Raw genomic sequence first — 11722 nt, 5'->3', positions numbered from 1 at the left:
TTGGTAAAAAATGATAAGATTTGTGGCATTCTTTTCTTTTATTTCTCTCATTTCTTGTATTTTATGCTTTCAGCATGGCTTCTCACTGCTAATCTTCCATCATACTTAACTGAAGACCAGGGCCAGCGCCAAAGGGCGGCCAGGTTGGGTCCTGTCTCAAGGAATGCGTTCTACCACCTTCGGTTGGTAGCCCAGCTACGCCCCTGTCTGGACAGGGATGACCTCGCCTCAGTTGTTCATGCTCTGGTAACTTCTAGGTTGGATTACTGTAATGCGCTCTACGTAGGGCTGCCCTTGAAGACAGTTCGGAAGCTTCAGCTAGTGCAAAACTCAGCAGCCAGACTGCTGACGAGGACCAGCCGGTCAGCACATATAACACCTGTTCTGGCCCGTTTGCACTGGCTACCCATTTGTTTCCGAGCCAGATTCAAGATGCTGGTTTTGACCTATAAAGCCTTACACGGCGTGGGACCGCAATATCTTGTGGAACGCCTCTCCCGCTATGAACCGACCCGGTCACTTTGCTCAGCATCTAAGGTCCTCCTCCGGGTACCAACCCATCGGGAAGCCTGGAGGACAGTTACTCGATCTAGGGCCTTTTCTGTAGTGGCCCCCGAACTGTGGAACAGCCTCCCCGAAGAAGTACGCCTGGTGCCGACGCTTCTATCTTTTCGGTGCCAGGTTAAGACCTGGCTATGCTCCCAGGCATTTTAAGCGTTTAATGTTATAACTTTAAATCTTTTATTTTTTTGTTTGTTGCTTATGTTTACTGTTGGTAGTTGATTTTATTGTGATATTCTGTATTTTAACCTTTTTGTACACCGCCCAGAGAGCCACTCGCTATGGGCGGTTTATAAATGAAACAAATAAAATAAATAAATAAAAAGGGTGGGAGGGTGGTGTTCCTGTTTCATGATCCACAGCAGCATTGGGTCCTGCAAACTGACTCTGCCAGGGATCATAGAAAGGGAGCTCCCAGCTACCACCCCCCAATACAGACAGTGTGAGCTTTAATAAGCCCACCTGCACACCCCACCTACCTCTCCCATCAGTGTGAATGCCACGCGCATTGTTAATGCATGCATGCCATCACCCAAGATAGTGGTGGGAGCTTGTCTAAGGGGCTGATACCCCCCTCACCATCTTGGTTGATGGCAGGCATGCACACTATGCACACATGTCTTTCACATGACATAAGAGTTAGGTGGGGCAGGTAGGTGGGCTTATTAGCACCGTACTGCCTATATGGGTGGGTGTTGGGCTATGGCTCTGCAAACCCAGGACAGGCTGGTGCCCAAGGGACTAGTCATGCCTGGCGCCAGCCCTGCTAGACATCCTTGATGACACAGAATGGATTCTGCTGTAACTGTGTTGACTTTGTGAAGCCAATTTTTGAATGCATCTTCCTTTTACCATTCATCATTAAAACTATGCAAACACCTTCTCTTTTTTTTACTGTGCCTGTCTGAAGGTCCTTCACCACCATAGTCTGTCATGATTTGAATGTTTTTGTTTAAATTTAAGAAAGAAGAATCATATGACTGACCAGTATAGTGCAGAAAGGCCCTCTCCTGGCTTAGTCACCTTGCAGCTGCAACACACTTATCTACATAGAGACACAGGAACTGTTCTTGAATACTCAGCTCCTCCTCTCTGTCATCCCTGGCTTTCATTTCAGAAAGAGATTTGAGAAATGCTTTGGAACTCCCTGCCTATTGACATTAGGCAGGCACCTTCATTGTACTCATTTTGGCACCTAAAAAACATGTTTTGTTTAGGCAAGCCTACCCAGGCATGTAGAAACTATTGTGTTTTTATCTGTTTTTAACTCATTGTTGGTTTTATTATTTTGAATGTTTTTAAATACCTGTCTTTAACTGTTTTTGCCAATAATTTCAGTTTAAATTCCTTCTGTAAACCACTTTGAGGGGTTTTTTTTACAATAAAGCAGTATATAAATATTGTAAATAAAATACAAAAATAAACTTTGGAGTCACTGTAGCCCTTGGGTCTCTTTCCTCTTTTAGGCACAAAGGAATCTGCCTAATACCAACTCAGGGCACTTGGTACTGATGACATGGACTAGCATTGGCTCTCCAGGATCCAGGCAATAGTCTTTTCCTGAGATTGAATTTTGGGCCTTTGCATGCAAAGCATATGCTCTATTACTGAGCTAGCCCTTCCCCTCTTTGAAAAAGTATATTTTAAAATTGTTCTTTTCAATTCACTAATGAATGCACAGCATATTAGGGCAGATCCACACCATTCACTTAAAGCACATTCAACATACATTTGAAGCACATGAATCACACCACAGAATCATGGGAACTGTAGTTTGTTAAGGGTGATGGGAATTATAACTGTGAGGAGGAAACTACACTTCCCAGGATTCTTCTGGGGAAGTCATGCACTTTAGATGCGAGTTGGATGGTGTGGATCTATGCCTTCATGTAAATTGTTTTAATTAATTTTTAAAAATGGAAATCGGCTACAACATTTACTTGGTGACCATGGGCTATTCACTATCTCTTTGCCTAATCTGCCCCTCAGGGTGAAAACCACAGAGGGGGACATGACTACCCCAAGGAAGAAGGGCATAATTAAAATGTAGAAGAAATAATAATGTAAAACCATAGTGTGAAATCAGATACTTATCAGTTCATCGTATGAAGAAACATTTATGTAAGCATGACTGTCAAAGGTGTTTATTATTTACACAACCTGTAAAGATATTTATAGTGCAATCCTATGCATGTTTACTCAGAAGCAAGTCCCAATGTATTCAATGGGGCTTACTCAAACAGGAAAGTGTGCACAGGACTGCAACCTCAAGTGACAAGAAACTTCACTCACCCAACCCAAAATTCAGAATCATGCCAGTTTAAGCTGTTTTGCACCTGTTTTATACTTTTTTATGGTTATTGGATTTTAAATGGATTTATTTCATGTTGCGAGTTGCCTTGGTTTCCAATTGACAACCCTACTTCACAGGGTTATTGGAAAGACTCCATATACACACACACTGGAGATGTAAAAATACATACATCTATGTAATAGTTTATTGTCGAAGTCAGTGGGTCAATGCCGAATGTTTTTTAAAAATAAAAATAGTATTAGTTTTCTACAAAATAAAAAGCAGTGATACCTAAGTAAGCTCTGCCTAATTGCTTAAAAAATAGGATTGGAGGGGAAAAGATTTACAACACAATTCTTTGCTATGTTCACTCAAATGTCCCACTCATTTACAGCACAATCGTAACCATGTATTCTCAAAAGTAAGTCCTATTGAATTCAGTAGGGTTCACACTGGGTATGTGGGATTAGCATTGCAGCTTTACTCTCAGAAAAGTGAGTATAGGATTAAAGCTTCATATTGGGAAGGTTTCAAAACAGGCTATGAATTAAACAAATAAACTGCCCTCTTCAACAGCCCAGGAAAATTTAAACTGGTTTGACTCTTCATAATTAGAACAGTATAACATTGTAATGGCATCATAAGCTGCATGTACAATTTAAAAAAATTCTGTTCAGAATTTATTTGAAAGATAAAATTTATAATATGGTATTTTTGCAAGTAATTTATAAAATCCTGCATGTACACTTTTATTACAATCATAACTGCTATTGCTTACTATGCATACCTACCAAGATCTGTTGTGATCTAGATCTCCTGCACACAGAAAGAAAAGGACTTTTGTTATTGCTGAAAGCTGTAAACTTAATTTATGAGATTTTCAGACAAGCAGGAAAAAGCAACAGTTTTCTGGACTTACAATGGGTTCTAGCTATTGCCTGGAGGTCAACAAATCCCTTGTCAATCACACCCTGACTTCACATTGGCTACAAACCTGAAAGGGGGGAGACTGGGGCTGCCAGCTGTCAACTCATTTAACAGCAGTTGTGAGGGGGCAGCAGCTGTTGTTTTCGTGTATATTTAGTGAACCAGGCCACTTAGAAGCTTAATTTTTTAAAAAAATGGAAGTTGTGAGTTTGGAGATTGGGGTGACTCACCTATAGACCCGGAGAGGACCCTAAAATTCTGGAGTCTCTGGGTGAAAACCGGAGACCTGGCAACGCTGCTGCAAATGGAACCCCGCCAGCAGTTTTTAATCATTTTTCCTAACTGAATTCTGAAGCTGTACAGGCTGAAGAAGAAAATGACTGAGGGAGCAGAGTATTTGCACGGTAGAATCAGTGTGCATAATGTGGTTTAAATAGCCCTCCTTTCTGATTTCCATTCACCAATTGCACTCTACAGATTGATCCCCACATTTGCAAATGTGGGCAGGGGTGTAGTCATCCAGGATCTCAGGGTGTCTCTTATACCCTTTACTGTTTTGGAAGCAGGGTCCCAGCAGAGTCCCTATGCTTCCAGCATCCTACAAGCCAATCAGCTTGAAAGGGGATTGTGTTAGCTACTGAGGTCTTCTAGCATGCTTCCTTGTCCTTTCCTGCTGATTGGAGCCAATTGGGGTGAAAGGAGGTGAGCTAGCCACTAAGAAGACTCTTTTCAGTAGCTAACACTCTCCTCTTTCATTCTTATTGGCTCCTGGGGTGTCTGTTGTTGTGGGACAAGACATTAACAAGGATCTCATTCTCAACTCCTCAGCAAAAAAAGGGGGGGAGGGAAGGGACTGTGACTAACATAAAGGGACCCTGCACTTCTGAATTTGCAATTATGCTACTGAATGTGAGATCAGAAACATGTGCTTATCAATGTGTAGTTCCACCATCATTGAGCAAATACAGCAGGGTAACACATTTCAAATCTGCATGGATCTTGCCCAATATGAACTCTGATGTGGCCTTTTGAAGCTTTATTGTCATGCTTAACAGAGCATTCACATGTAAATAATCGGTGGGGAGCCACCAGCCAGGACGGCTTCCCCCTCCACTCTGCAATCTCCATTCCTCCACCACCCACATCCATGTTGGAATGAGATGTGATTGTTTTCAAGCCTAAATGTGGCACAGGGGGACTTTTTAAAAAGAGAGGCCACTCCCTCCCCAGCTGCAACCCCCTCACACACCTAACCTCCTCTACTGCCTTGTAACTGGGAGAATCTGTCAGTTTTGGTTTCGCTCATTTTTCCAATCTTCAGTCCAGTTCTCCTCATTTCCAGATCCGTTTGTAATTTTTTTTAAAAAAGGTCCTCATGAAAATTCATCAGTGTTTTAGTGCAAATTTCTCCTAATATACTTATTTTTGTATGCAATTTTGCCTAAAATAAACATTGTTGCTAAGCATTTTTTCTGTAGTATTTGTATTTTCCCTAATATAATGCATCTTTGTATGTTATTTTTCACATATATGTGCATTTTTATGCACATTTTACCTTGGCATATGAATTTCTGTACACACTACTTGGCTGGAGAACGGCAATGCAAAATTCAGAGAAGTGCAAATTTTGAAGGATGACATTGTTTCGGTTCGTTTATTGTTTCAGAAAGTGCAAATTAGGTAGATTCATCTTTAAAGACGAACTAAATCTATTTTCTCCCCCATCCTACTGACCAGAGATGAAAAAATAAATGTGTGCGTGTCCCAGTCTTCCTCAACCTGGTGCCAAACATCTGGTGCCCTCTATAAGTTTTAGACTACATGGCCATACTGGTTGGAGCTGTTATAGTCCAAAACATATGAAGGGGGCCAAGTTGGGGAAAACTGGTGTCTCTCTAGAGCAGCCTTTCCCAACCAGTGTGCCTCCAGATGTTGTTGGACCACAATTCCCATCTTTCCTGACCATTGGCAATGCTGGCTGAGGCTCATGGGAGTTGTGGTCCAACAACATCTGGAGGCACACTGGTTGGGAAAGGCCGCTCTAGAGCAAGAACACTTTCAATTCTCTTAAAAATCTGCTTCTAGACATGTATTCCTAACATTGGTTTATTTTTCTTTATATTTAATGAGGGAAAACAAATAAATCTCAAACTTATTCACACTGGGAATCCTTTTGGTACTTGAGGTTGTAAGTAATGGAATCCTTGCAATTCTTTGTACACGCTTTTTCCCCTCTATAAGAGGAAAGACTCAATGTGCCTTAGGTTTTGGAGCAGAACTCTTGTGTTCTTCATCCTCTTTTCACCAAACAACATGCACAATGTGGAATCATTTCAAATGCAGAAGATCCTAGTCCTGTCAGAACACTTCCAGCAAAATAGCAGGAAAATGAAAAAGGCCATTCTGTGCGAATTTGAAGGTTGACAAGATTCTGCCTCTCTAGGTAAGGCTGGAATCATTTGCTAAAATAGCAAATGTGGGTGAGTGCGTGCCTATCCATTTGGAAGCAAAACTGAGCCACCTACAAATAAGGTTGCGGCTTCTACATACTTGTCCAACACTCAAGGTATGGAGAAGTATAGAAGTCTGTAAATTAGAAGAAAATTATTGTTTTTTTTAAAAAACAAAATTGTCTGATAAGAACCCATGAGCTTATATTATGCAGATAGCAGTTGAACACCAAGAGCAGCTTTCGCCAGCCTGGTACACTCCATCTGTTTTAGACAGTGGGTGCTTCCAGACTGTTGCTGTTTTGAGATGGGACCCAATCATGTACTGGCATGTAAGGATTGCACCGTTATAGCTGACTATAATGCAACAAACACGCTTCCCCAAAAGATCAGTCTTTTTGTGACTAGGAAAACAACAGGAAAATGCACTGGAAAGTGCAGGACAACACTTGCTTTGATGCAACAGCTATCTAATCTCCCTGCAAACAAATCAAGATGAATGCTCAATAAATAAGTTACAAGAGGGTAGATTTTAGTCTTATTTATTTATTTATTTATTAAATTTATTAGTCGCCCATCTGGCTGGTTGTCCAGCCACTCTGGGCTACGTACAAGATAAAAAAAACAATACATTAAAACGTTAAAATTTAAAACCATAACCGTAAAAACCTAACCCACCCCAAAAGCTGAGGGGGAAATGTCATGCCCCTGGGCCCCTCAAGGCGCCAGAAGTCACGCTTCAGACCCAATTCCCACCCTTAGGGTAATTGTTCTGGAAACCAAATATCAAATTCCTCCTTGCCAAGGCTGTGCAAACTAACACCAACCTTGCAAGGTAGAAAGTAGGCTGCCACCACCCCTGTTACTGGTTCCACTCAGAGCTAGGGGAACTTTGAGCCCAGACAATAGGTAAACCAAGGTCCTAAAAGACAAGAGCCAAATTTACACTCCTTGTCAGGAAACCTCTGGTAAAACCCCACAAATTAGAATTAAGCTGTTAACTTCTTTTCCCTCTTTGGTAGTCGTAGCTGAATGGTCAAGGTGCTGGATTCAGAACCACCCTTCCCCTCAATGAACACACCAGGTTAAATAGAAGTAACTTTATTCAAAAATATAGGTGCACATTAAAATATAGCAGCAAATAATCCTTTAAGACCATACACCCAAACAGGGGTTTAGGTACAAATAAGAGAATTCATTCACACAACAAGAAAATAACAACCTAGCTAACCTTCTCTACTTACACTTGAGGTAGTTGAGGGGGAAATGTCCCAAAAAGATAAGAGCAGCTTAACAGTTGGACCATATACCCAAGGTCAGCTCCCCTCCCCTCCCCTTCACTGGAGGTATTCAAATAGAAGTAGGTCAGCCATCTGTTGGGGATCTTCTCTCTGGCTTTCTTGCATCAAGTAGGGGCTGTACTAGATGACCTACAAGTCTCCCCTTCAATTTTGTGAGTCTTAAGTGCTTTGAACACTCAAAGCCACATAATAAATAGTAATTGGGCATTATGACAGGAAAGAACGCATTGCCACACCACACACTTTAATATTAATAAAACAAGCCCAAACCTGTCTGACATCCTACTTAGAGCTAGCCCAGGAGGTGGCCCTGGCTGTCAGCTTCCTCCTCCGTAATCGCCCATTTGCCCCTGTGGAACTCAGCAGGGGGGGAGGAGAGGACCCAAAAAGCCCATCTGCTGTATACCTTTAAAGGGGAGCAATAGCATTGCAAACCGCCTGGTTTCCCCCAAAGAATCCTGGGAAGTGTCAGTTGTTAAGGATGCTGAGAGTTGTTAGGAGACCCCTGTTCCCCTCTCAGAGCTACATTTTCCAGAGTTCTCTGGGAAGAAGGATTGATTGTTGAACCACTCTGGAAATTGTAATTCTATGAGGGGAACAGGTGTGCCCTAATAACTCTCCAGACTACAGTTCCCAGGATTCTTTGGTGGAAACCACAATTGTTTTAAAATGGTATAATACTGCTTTAAATGTTTAGTGCAGATGGTGCCTTTGTTGGCTTTGCCTGTCATTTACTCTGGCTCCACCTTCTGTTGGCCTCCTAGCCTTCCATGTTAACAGCCCCAAGATAAAGCACACAGCAACCCTTTACAAGAACAGTCATTGGTCACAATACATAGCTTTGCTGAATTTCGCACTGGTTGCTGGGAGAAATTTAGAAGTGCAGGGTCCCTTCATGATAGTCACAGCCACACCCCTTACCTTTCCCCCCCTTTTCTTGTGGGTTTAGAATGAGATCCTCTTCTCCCACAACAGAAAATGCCCCAGGAGTCAATACGCATGCAAGGGGAGAGTGCTAGCTACTGAGAAGAGTATTCTCAGTGGCTGACTCACCTCCTTTCACTCTGATTGGCTCCAATCAGCAGGAAAGGACAAGGAAGCATGTTAGAAGACTCTTCTCATTTGCTCACACACTACCCTTTCATAGGATGCTGGAGACATATGGACCCTGCTGGGACCTGCTCCCAAAAAAGTAAGGGGTCTAAGACCCCCCCAAGACTCTGGACAACTACACCCCTGCCCTACACTAATTGAAATCAAACTGACTGATGCATTCCAGTTCAGTAGTTTCAAACAGCTGAACTGGGAAATGTGAAAGGTGCACTTTCAGGTGGGCAGATGTAGGTGGCTGTCTAGGAAAGAATATTGAGGATTGGGGGATTGGGCTAGATGACCTCAGAGGCACCTTCTGACTCTATAGATCTAAGAAATGCCCTTGAGGGTATCCTCTTACACCATATTTTTCAAGCTGTGCACCTGAGCTTTTTTTTTTTTTTTTAAGGATGAATGTGATGAATGGATATTTGATATGCTTGAAACTGGTACATTCTTCAGAGAGCTGGGATTGGCAACAGATCGCTTCTGAACATAATTTGTGACAAACCTACATTTGTGTCTGGGCGATGCAATGCAGAACTGGTGGTGCTCCAGATGTTGCTGGACCAAGCTCCATCAACTCCAGCCAGGATGGCCAATGGACCTGGATGATGGGGTTTGTAGTCTAACAGCATCTGAAAGGCCAGATCCTCTATCCCCTGGTGCAGAGCTTGGAAAAGTTACTTTTTTGAACTACAACTCCCATCAGCCCAATCCAGTGGCCATGCTGGCTGGGGCTGACGGGAGCTGTAGTTTAAAAAAAGTAACTTTTCCAAGCTCTGCCCTGGTGTAACATGTGAAATAACAGCACCTTTGGGTGAGTTCAGCACCTGTGTGGGTGTAGTAGGTTCAATATTCAGGACAAGTGTTTTTTCTTTGACATGGTATTTTATTTCTGGTGGGAAGATTTATTGGGACAATATCTTTTAAAAAATATATTTTATTGACTCTCTCATGAACCATCTTGGGGAGAATTAAAAGTGAGACAAAAATGTCTATTTTTTTAAAAAAAACGGTGAGAAGTGGTGAGGGAGGGTGTGAGCGGGGTCAGGGGGTGAGAGAGCAGGGGTGGGAAGTGGTAGGATGAGTGGGTGAGTGGGGGGCAAGAGAGTGGGGGATGGGGGACAGTAAGGTGAGTGAGCGAGCAGGGTGCAAGACAGCAGGGGGTGGGGTGGTACAGCAAGTGAGTGAGCGGAGGGACAAGAGAGCTGGGGCGGTAAGGTGAGTGAACAAGTGGAGGGGCGAGAGAGTGGGGGGCAGTAAGGCAAGTGAGTGAGTGGGGGTGAGAGAGCATGGGTGGGGTGGTAAAGTGAGTGAGTGGAGGGGCAGGAGTATGGGGTGATGGGGTGGTAAGGCAAGTAAGGGAGTGAGCTAGCAGGCTTGCAGGCGGGTGTGGGGGGAGGGCGAGCAAGCGGAGATCCACCATCCGGCACTCTGGAGATCACCCCTGAAAGCCGGAAAGAGAAACCCTAATTCACACACACACACACACACACACACACATCATCGTCACTCACCTCCATATCTCTTCACCTCCATTCCTCTGCTGCCTCCTTCTCCTCCTCCTCCTTCATCCTTGCCCTTTGGCTTTCTCTCTCCATTCCTTTCTTCTCCACCACATTCCATTTTAGAATAAATTTCTTTCTCTCTCTCTCCACCTTCTCCCTCGTGGCCTCCTAACACAAAGCACAAGGGAAGAGCAACTCTGCGCAGAAGCCCAGTGTGAGGTACATGGCTTTTGTCCACCAATCAGAGAAGCAGAAGATTTCCCCTGCTCCCCCCCCAAGTAACACCCAAAAGTAACACTGGAAACATTATAGTTGCTGCTCAAAAGTAAGGAAATGACTACTCATTCTATTACTAGCAAAATGTAACAAAGTTACCCACTCGTTACTAAAAATAGTTATTTGTAACGAGTTACTTCTAAGCTCTGGGTACTAGTGTATAAAGCAGCCTTTCCCAACCAGTGTGCCTCCAGATGTTGTTGGACCACAACTCCCATGAGCCTCAGCCAGCATTGCCAATGGTCAGGAAAGATGGGAATTGTGATCCAACAACATCTGGAGGCACACTGGTTGGGAAAGGCTGATACAAAGCCTTACACAATTTGAGACCAGGATACCTAAAGGATCATCTTACTGGTGCTTATATACTCAACTGATAACTGTGTTTTGCAGGGGAGGGCCTCCTGCAGATACCATTTCATCAGGGAGTCCATTTCATGCAATGTAGGAATCAGGCCTTTAGTGTGGCAGCATCTGCCCTTTGGAATTCCTGCTACATTTCAGACAGGTACTGTCTCAAATCTTTTCAGTGCCTGTTGGACCTTTCTCATCCAACAAGCCTTTTAAGTGGAGGTTTTTATCCCAGTCTTTATCTGCATTGGACTAAAAATTGTAATTTTATATGCTTTTATTGGTGATTTTACTGTTAATCACCTCAGGATATTTCGTGAGAAGTGATTCATGAAATTATTATTAGTAGTAGTAGTAACAATTGTCATCATAATGTGTTATGCCTGGTGATCTGTTTCTATCCAATGCCACCTTTACACTGTTTTCACATATGATGCTTAAAAGCATATTTTAACTTCTCCCTGCTATTTGTGCTCCTTGTCAATGCTGCCAGATGGACAGAAGAGAAATCACTTACACATTGCAGTCAATACAGATTTCGCATTATTTCAGAAAAAGCTGAACCTCATTTAAATGTCATGTGTGAAACACCCTTAGACATTTCACAAATGAAGCAAATAGTCACAGTATGATCCATCCTCTGCCCCTTGAAAGTAGAGCTAACGTTTTTAAAAAATGATACACATAATTCTTCCATGATAAGACTGATCATGTCTCCCAAATGAGACAGATATAAGATGTTCATCATACCTAATTTCATTTTACATTTCTCAAAAGACAGTTCTTTCTCTAAGAATAAATCCTGCCATCTGCAATATTTTTCTGCTGAGAAGATCTGCTCTTCCATGCATATTCCCAGTTATGAATCCATAGAACCAGTCAGACATTTGTAATTTATAAAGCTTTGGTAATAAAAGAGAATTTTAAAATAAAATTTTAAGAAAAATGTGATGTTCCTGT

This window comes from Rhineura floridana, chromosome 2 (assembly GCF_030035675.1).
Source record: "Rhineura floridana isolate rRhiFlo1 chromosome 2, rRhiFlo1.hap2, whole genome shotgun sequence".
Classification (NCBI taxonomy): Eukaryota; Metazoa; Chordata; class Lepidosauria; order Squamata; family Rhineuridae; genus Rhineura; species Rhineura floridana.
This window is presented reverse-complemented; position numbering follows the sequence as displayed.